Source organism: Bombina bombina, chromosome 7 (genome assembly GCF_027579735.1).
Source record: "Bombina bombina isolate aBomBom1 chromosome 7, aBomBom1.pri, whole genome shotgun sequence".
NCBI lineage: Eukaryota > Metazoa > Chordata > Amphibia > Anura > Bombinatoridae > Bombina > Bombina bombina.
In genome coordinates this window covers 543,922,486-543,932,406 of record NC_069505.1, presented here as the reverse complement: position 1 = coordinate 543,932,406, position 9,921 = coordinate 543,922,486, and positions in this window count along the sequence as shown.

The window sequence follows — 9,921 nt, the reverse complement described above, 5'->3', positions numbered from 1 at the left end:
GGATTCTCCGATTCCTCCGGAGTATTCAACATTCCAGGATGTTTTTAGCAAGACAGAAGCTGAAAACCTACCACCCCACAGACAGTATGACTGTCCCATCGATCTACAGCCCGGAGCATCCATCCCATTTGGTCACCTTTATCCTCTTAGTCAGCCGGAACTTGAACATCTTAAGGCTTACCTTGAAGAAAACCTCAGGAAAGGGTTTATCAGACCATCAACTTCACCAGCAGGAGCTGGCATTTTCTTTGTGCGTAATAAAGATTCCACTATCAGACCCATTATCGACTATCGACAACTAAACAAAGTAACAATCAAAAATCGTTATCCCCTACCACTCATACCAGAGCTCATTGAGCGCCTGTCAGAAGCCACCATATACACCAAATTGGATTTGAGAGGAGCCTACAACCTCATCAGGATTAAAGAAGGGCATGAGTGGCTAACGGCATTCAGGACCCGATACGGCTTATACGAATACCTCGTTATGCCGTTCGGGTTATGTAATGCCCCTGCCACTTTTCAACACTTTATTAACGACATTTTTCACGATCTTCTGGATACTAGTGTTGTTATATACCTGGATGACATTTTAATCTATTCAAAGAATTATACCGACCACGTAGAACATGTGACAGAAGTACTCCGATGTTTAAGATTACATAAACTATATGCGAAACCTGAAAAATGTCTTTTCCATACCGACAAAGTAACTTTTCTGGGTTACAATTTATCTCCAACTGGCATAGAAATGCAACAAGAAAAGGTCGAGGCTGTGTCCAATTGGGAGATACCTAAGGCAAGGAAGGACCTACAGAGGTTCTTAGGGTTCTCAAACTATTACAGAAAATTTATTAGAGATTTCTCTAAAGTTGCAAAACCTCTGACAAAATTAACCAGTATATCTATTCCATTTCAATGGACTCCAGAAGCTGAGGTAGCTTTTACAACTTTGAAAAATCTTTTTACTACTGCACCCATTCTAACATTTCCAAATCCTTCTTTCTATTATATCTTAGAAGTCGATTCCTCAGACTTCGCAATCGGGGCTGTGTTATCTCAACAAATGGATCTAAATAGTCCAATTCACCCCATCTCTTATTATTCCAAAGTTATGACTCCAGCAGAGAGGAATTATCCTATCGGAGACAAAGAACTTCTCGCTATAAAACAGGCTCTTGAATACTGGAGACATCTACTGGAAGGTACAAAACATCCTATCAAAATTTATACCGACCATAAAAATCTCCAATATTTACAATCAAACAAAACTTTATCTGCAAGACAAGTTCGATGGAGCCTCTATTTTTCTAGGTTCTCTTTTAACATTATTTACAGACCAGCAAATAAGAACGGTAAAGCAGATGCTCTCTCAAGGTTACCTCAAAAACCTGATCCCCAAGACCATCCTACTGAGATCATACCCAAACATCATTTCATCGGTTTCACTGACACCTTTATATCAGATCTAAAAAGGCATACCAGTCAAGAAACCGATCTAGATCATTCTACTTATCTAAACAAATCCGGAATTTATTATCACAAAGGTAGGATCTATGTACCTGTTTCATTGAGACTAACACTTCTACAAAACCACCACAATACTCCCCTCTCTGGACATCCAGGAATCCAACGCACTCTTGACTTACTTAAGAGGTCATTTTGGTGGCCAAAGATGAGAGAGAGTGTTCAACAACACATTCAAACTTGCATCATATGCAACACGTCCAAACCAGAGAGAAAACCTCCCTATGGATTACTCATGTCACTTCCTATACCCACCAAACCATGGCAACATCTTTCAATGGACTTCATCGTTGATTTACCTCCATCAAAAAATCAAACTACAATTTTTGTGGTGGTTGACATTTTCACGAAAATGGCTCATTTCCTACCTTTTCACAAATTGCCAACCTCGGCAGAAACATCACAACTGTTTTTAGACAACATCGTAAAATTACACGGAATTCCTTCTATCCTCACAACAGATAGAGGCACTCAGTTTACCTCTAGGTTCTGGTCGAAATTATGTGATCTCACTCAAATAGATCATAGATTCTCTACATCATTCCATCCACAAACCAATGGTCAGGCAGAACGTGTGAATCAGTGGTTGGAACAATACATAAGATGTTTTTGTTCTTTCCATCAAAACAATTGGATTGACTTCATATCCACTGCTGAGTTCGCATATAATAATTCTGTAAATTCCTCAACAAAACTTACACCTTTTTATGCTAATTATGGATACCATCCGACCTTTCTTCTGGATTCAAATGACGATTTAAATTTTCCTTTGGTAGATGAGTTACACAATTCACTCGTTGATAATTTCAACTTCATTCGTCAAAATATTGAGAACTCACAAGCTACACAAAAGAAGTTCTATGACTTACGCAGAAGACCCCCACCAAATTATTCTATTGGAGAAAAGGTTTGGTTGTCCACAAAAAACTTAAAATTACAGCTACCCAGTAAAAAGTTGGCAAGTCTTTTCATCGGACCCTATCGCATAAAAGGAATAGTAAATCAGAACGCTGTCACTCTCGAACTTCCTGATACCCTCCGTATTCACCCAACAATACATGTGTCACTTTTGAAGCCTTACAAGGAGCAGAGAGTATCCAACATTCTACAACCTCCTCCTCCAATTCTCCTTGATCCGGATGAATTCGAAGTCCAGTCCATTCTGGACTCTTGGTTACGCCAGGGTGCCCTGCAATATCTTATTCACTGGAAGAATTTCTCTTCCGATGAGGATTCTTGGGAACCTGCATCCAGTGTCAATGCTCCCCGGTTAATTTCCTCATTTCATCACCGTCACCCCGACATACCTCGTCCTACCGCTGTGGAACAGCGTCCTTGAGCAGGGGGTCCTGTAAGGGTTACTGTGCCTTTAATTCGTTCTTTCTGCTGATTGGGTAATTCCCCTTTAAATAGTTAGAACAACTAAGCATCATTGCTTAGTTATTCTAATCCGTTCCTCTGAACACCTGAGTACCAAGCCTCATTCTCATACCTGCAAGGTGAAACTTTCATCGCTGCTCAAGTAAGCTGCACCATTCTCAGCTCTCCTTCCCAGGACAGGATTCCTTCCAGTCATCCTCCATCTAACAACTATAAGTATTCTGACCTGGCAAGCTTTAACTAACTTTATTATTTCTTCAGCAAGTGTTTACCCGTTTTATCGTTATTATTATTCTTTTCTGCAATTGAACTACAGCTCCCAGAATTCCACCGGACTGAAACCGGAACTTCCGGTTTACGCTAATCAGCATCTCTGCTCAGCACTAAACCGCATTGCTGACAGGCAAAAGGGAGAACTCTCTATGGGATAAGGTAGTAAATGTGACTAATCTCTGAAGTACCATACTTAACTGGGGAATAACATTCAATTACTTAATTTGCTATTTCGTAGTATTGATAATCTTGTCTCTGCCTTCTAATTATAACAATTGTGATTATCGAAGTTTCCTCTGCAAATATTGAACTCCTCAAAAGTTATCAATACTGATTTTCCTCTTGCCACTCATTTCTGATTATTAGACCTTTTTCCTGCTACATAATAATTTTGCTGCATATTCTAATCTAACTCTTTATTAAACCATATTAAGTTTGGTTTTATTTCACAATCATTCTAGATAAATTCACTGCTGGATCAGATTGCCTTACAGTTATTGGGTATTCATTACCAGCAGTGAGACATACATATTATAAATCATCCTTGTTTTCGTTATTGATTACCTTACATAATATTACAAACAATATCTGTAATTGTGTTCCTTTATTGGATAAACCTTACAGTTATACATTAGCAAGAGCACTAGAGGGCAGCACTATTTCCTGTCATGTAGTACTAATGTTATACATTAGCAAGAGCACTAGATGGCAGCACTATTTCCTGTCATGTAGTACTAATGTTATACATTAGCAAAACACTAGATGGCAGCACTATTTCCTGTCATGTAGTACTAATGTTATATATTAGCAAGAGCACTAGATGGCAGCACTTTCCTGCAGTGATGTGCGGTGGGGTCAGATGCTGGTGAGGCTGGATATGATACGCCCGAGAAATACATATTTGAACCCGACAGAGGCAGCTTAAATTTACGAATAAATTGGTAGGTTGCAGGTCAAATTTACTGCTATTATTAAATTTGCTTCATTCTCTTAGTATCCTTTGTTGAAGAATATGAAGCAATGCACTACTGGGTGCTAACTTAAATGATCCAATGACAAGAGGCATATATGTGCAGCCACCAATCTCCAGCTGCTCCCATATATAGCTAATTATAATATCTTTAGGTTAGGATGATTAGTCTGATAATTACTTGACAAACACACATACATAAACTGAGGATCAGGATACACACATACACTGACATCTCTAGGACTGAGGATACACACATATACTGACACATCTAGGACTGAAGATAGTGAGATGATAACTGTGAGACAAGAAGAGGGAGAGATTAAAAAAGGTCCCCTAAGTGTTTCACAGGCTTTTTCCTTATTGTTCCTCTCTGCTATTCTGGCTCTCATTCTATCTGTATCAGCCTCAGTATGAGGTCAGATATTATATTAAACATATCAATGTTCCTTCCTATCCTATAACAAAGAACATTCAACAAAATAATAATCTTAAGGTGCAATCATTTTGCTGTCCATTCCTCTCTGAAAATATTATTGCTGAGCATAGAGTTGCCAGGCAGTCCCCCACACAGCCACTGAGCCAAGTGGCCAATATAGTAAAAAAAATGTATTGAAAAAGTGGACAATTAAGAAACAGGGTATTTTTTTATTTTTTTTAAATGTGATGTCATGTCATTGTCTAGCCTAAGTTTTGATCTGAGCATATGGCTGGGCCTGGAAGTAACTTCACAACCATGGCGTGGGACTGTGATCTGAGAATTCAATTTATGACGTTGTGGACTGGACATTAAGTCTCACTGTCTCATCAGCAAATGAGCATATTACTCTCTGTCTGGGGTTGCTGGCAATGAGGTCTATTCTGAGTCTGAGGTCTGATCACAAACTGGACTGGAGGACAGGACATTTAGGGGACCTCAGACTCAGAATAGATAGACCTCATTGCCAGCAACCCCTGACAGAGAGTAATATGCTCAGTTGCTGATGAGACTTAATGTCCAGTCCAGTTTGTGATCAAACCTCTCAGACTCAGAATAGGATTAGACCTCATTGCCAGCAACCCTGGGGCCTGACAGGGAGTAATATGCTGTGCTCAGTTGCTGATGAGACTTAATGTCCACTCCAGTTTGTGATCAGACCTCAGACTCAGAATAGACCTCATTGCCAATTTGCCAGCAACCCCTGACAGAGAGTAATATGCTCAGTTGCTGATGAGAATTAATGTCCTGTCCTCCAGTCCAGTGAAGTGAGGTCTGATCACAAACTGGACTGGAGTCTGGACATTAAGTCTCATCAGCAACTGAGCATATTACTCTCTGTCAGGGGTTGCTGGCATTGCATTGAGGTCTATTCTGACTTTATGAGTCTGATCACAAGCAACTCACCTGCTTGTTATCTAGTAAACAGTAAAGAAGACTATAGTAAGACGTAGTCATGTCATGTATATATTTTTTGAAAAATACAGCAGTGCATTGTGTATTGATTCCACTACAGACTGTTTCATACAGCATATAAATAGGAGAGTTTACAAAGCCACAAAAGTAGTTCAGTAATGCCTGTAAAAAGCTGTATTGCATCAGAACAGAAGTAGCCCCTTTTAAAGCCAGAATGGCGCTATAGGCAGAACGTTTATTTATAAACCTTCAAATTAAAAGTAATAATATGTTCTCATCCTCTGCAGCACAGTTAAAGAAAAAAAATTGTGGAACTTGAAAATGTGTTACTTTAAAAAAACAGGTGTCTAAATGTTTTAGGAACATAAATGAAGCAAATACATTTTATATTCTAGTAATATTCAGTCCCTACAAACTTGCACATTGAGGCATTTGGGTCCAGATGTTTTGAAGAAAAAAAATCAAAGACTATAATTGATGCATTTGTCACTTTGTAGAGAAAGAGGAAAAACATTCCATTTTAAAACCTTTGATTTTTTTTCAGAAGTTCAGGAAATATTTCAGTACAGATCTATAAAATATTGCATGTAGCTTTTTTTCCATATTAAATCATCTTATCTTTCTTCCTAAAAAGACGCAGTACAAAAATTACACTGATCCTTTACAGTATTTAATTTTAGCATTTCTTACCATGCAAGTAATTTTCTACCTTTTTCTACAAGTAGTTTTCTACATTTCTTACCATGCAAGTACCACATGGAAGCTGCAGAGAACTGCTGGTCCAGAGCAGGAAACAGGAGGTGAGCCCTCAGCAGCAGAAGTTATATGTCCCCGACTGACTAGCTGTATCCTGCTCAGGACCGGTAGTACTCTGCAACTCCAGAGAGATATTTTATGTGTTTAACCTGTCCATGCAGTTAAACACATACACTTGCAGGATACAAATTAGCGCTAGCGCATGTAATTTTTGCACAACAACCCCTTAATATTAGCAGCATCACATTTAATAGGGTTAATACAATCATACATATGCCAATCACAGTCTATCACACAGTTTGTAGTTTGTCAAGTGCTGTGTCACCCACAGTGAATCTAAGGCTTATCAGGAGACATTACTACTACAGCTCAGCAGCAGCTCACTCACTCGACACTGAGACAGACGCTGGGTATGTAGATAGTTTCAATACACAGCCTGTCTGTGCTTTCTCACACTAATATACAGTGAGAATTTGTCTTGTTGGTTATGCCAAACTGGGTAATAGGTAATAAAGTGATTATCTATCTTTTTAAGCTATACAAAGTTTCAAGTAGACTGTCCCTTTAAATATAGGCTATAAAAAAGCTGTGTAAACTTAGAAGATGAAATTACACTCTCAATGGGAGGCAGGTGAGATGGTATACAAACAAAGATAAGGAAGAATTTGTCTGTACAGAAAGTAATAATATAAGGAGATCTGATTTCCCTGCAAGCTCAACCCATTTTGATGGGCTGTGATGTCAAAGAACAAAACCAGCAATTTCATAAACAAAATTAAACATTAAGAAGAAATTTCTCATACAGTTAATACTCTTCTGCTGGTATGGCAATTCATTAGAAACACATTAAGGAGAAACAATTTTAAAGCATATGTCCCTTTAATTGTGGATTTTCTAATTTTTAGACCTGGAAATGCACACTGCAGACTTTTTCAATGCTAACCCTGCTGCATGTATTTACCTAATTGGTTTTAGCAGATAACAACAAAACAAAGCATTTTATAGTAACATAATGGTTGGCATTCACAGAACCAAGCCAGGTTTTGATTAGAGTTTAGCTATTGAGAAACTGCAGCAATGTTAAATATTGACTGATATTTTATTCTATATTAAAGGGACATTGTACACTAGATTTTTCTTTGCATAAATGTTTTGTAGATGCTCCATTTATATAGCCCACCTGGGAGTGTTTTTGTAACAATGTATTGTTTTGCTTTTTTTTTTATAACATTGTGCTGATTTTCAGACTCCTAACCCAGCCCCAAAGTATCAGATGTATACTGAAGTCTACCGGTTCCTGCTTGCTCCTGTTTGTGTAATGGGTCTTTTCATATGCAGGGGAGGGTCTGATCTTCCTGCTTTCTCAGTACCTTTCAGTGGTTGTCCCAGCCTAACCTCATCATATGAAGCAACTTGAAAATTGTATGCAAATTCCACTCAGAAGCTAAAAGGGAATGAAGTCAAAATGAAACTACATGATTCAGATAGAGCATTTAGTTTGAAAAGTGCTTCAATGTACTTTAAAAGGGACATTTAACACTTTGAGATGATAAAATAAAATGATAAATCATATATATATATATATATATATATATATATATATATATATATATATATATATATATATATATATATATATATATATATATATATAAAATAAACTCTGCACTATACTTTATTTATTTATTTTGTCCCCTTTTCCTGTAATTCTATTCTGAAAGTGTGAACTTTTCAGTTCCTGTTAGAAATGGAAGTGCAGAACACTGTAATATTCCACACAGCCATTGGCTGCACAGTGACCTATTTATAACTGTCTCTAATTGGCCACAGCAGAGAAGGTAACTTAAAGGGACAGTCTACAATAGAATTGTTTTAAAAGATAGATAATCTCTTTATTACCCATCCCCAAGTTTTGCATAACCAACACTGTTATATTAATACACTTTTTACCTCTATGATTACCTTGCATCTAAGAACCTTCTGACAACCCCCGCCCCCCTGATCACATGACTGTGACTATATAAAATCTATTGAGTTGCATTTAGCATTGTGTTGTGAAAACTCTTAAAGGGACACTGAACCCAAATTTTCATTTTCTTGCTAACTTTATTTGAAAAGAAGGCATCTAAGCTTTTTTTTTTTTTGGTTCAGACTCTGGAAAGCACTTTTTTTTATTGGCGGATGAATTTATCCACCAATCAGCAAGGACAACCCAGGTTGTTCACCAAAAATGGGCTGGCATCTAAACTTACATTCTTGCATTTCAAATAAACATGCCAAGAGAATGAAGACAATTTGATAATAGGAGTAAATTAGAAAGTTGCTTAAAATGTCATGCTCTATCTGAATCACAAAAGAAAAAAATTGGGTTCAGTGTCCCTTTAAATATTTCCCTGTGCCTGAACACAGTGTTATCTATATGGCACACAGTCTCTTGTTGTTAAAAGCAATTTAAAAAACATGTGATAAGAGGCAGCCCTCAAGGGCTTAGAAATTAGCATATGAGCCTACCTAGGTTTAGTTTCAACTAAGAATAACAAGAAAACAAAGCACATTTATATTATATTTACACTTATTTTGTCAATATTTAAACAGGTAATGAAACGTTAAAAAAATACATCTACATGTTATTCTTTCTCAGACTAATCTTTTCTTTCAATGCATCATTCAATCTAGCATTTATTTAGTGTTTAATGTCCCTTTAAACTATTAAAACTGGAAAACTGATTTATAAAGATCTGCAGGAACAGGATGAATGCAATAAAATAGTGAGCAGTTAATTTTCTTTTGTAGTTGTGTACAGCAGTCTAATGTCTATTTAACCTACATACATTGCATTCTGTTAAATCAGTAGGCAACGACACCACACACTAGAATGGTCATTGAAAGGTACATGATAAGCATATAGACATAAACTAGAGATGTGCAATTTGTTTAGTTCCAAATCAAAATTCAGACGAAATTTGGGTGATTCGGAGGTATCTGAATCTCCAAATCACTCTAGTAACAAAACTAAACTAATCCGAATTCATTTGTAATGAAACATCCGAATTAGTTCGGATTTATTCGGTTTATTCGAATGGCCATGGCGCGATAGTCAGACTTTCTGAACTAATCACAATTGCTTTGCCGTTCCATATTTATTATAAAAAAAAAAAAAAAAAAGAGAGATATATTACAACTAAATATAGTGAAATATAACAGTAAAATAATTAATTTTGTGTTGGTTGGAACCATCTGAATCAACGTAACATAACATAACAAATGAATCTGAACATAACGAACTTCCGAATTAATCTGAAACGAATGACCGCTATAACGAATCAATCCGAATGCATCCGAAATGAATGACTGCTATAGCGAATCAATCCGAATGCAGCCGAACTAAATAAAATAATACCAAATCGATACAAAATGTAAACAAATTTTCCGACGTGAATGTCTAACATAAACATGACCCAAAAAAATTCAAAATGTAACTGTATGAAACAGGTTGGGTAAAAAATTGTTAGTAAGGGGCCACCAGAGTTTGTGCACAATAGATACAACAGATACTGCAGTACTCACTGATGTAGCCAACACACACAGCTGTATTAGTACAAATGAAAACTCTTCCATTTGT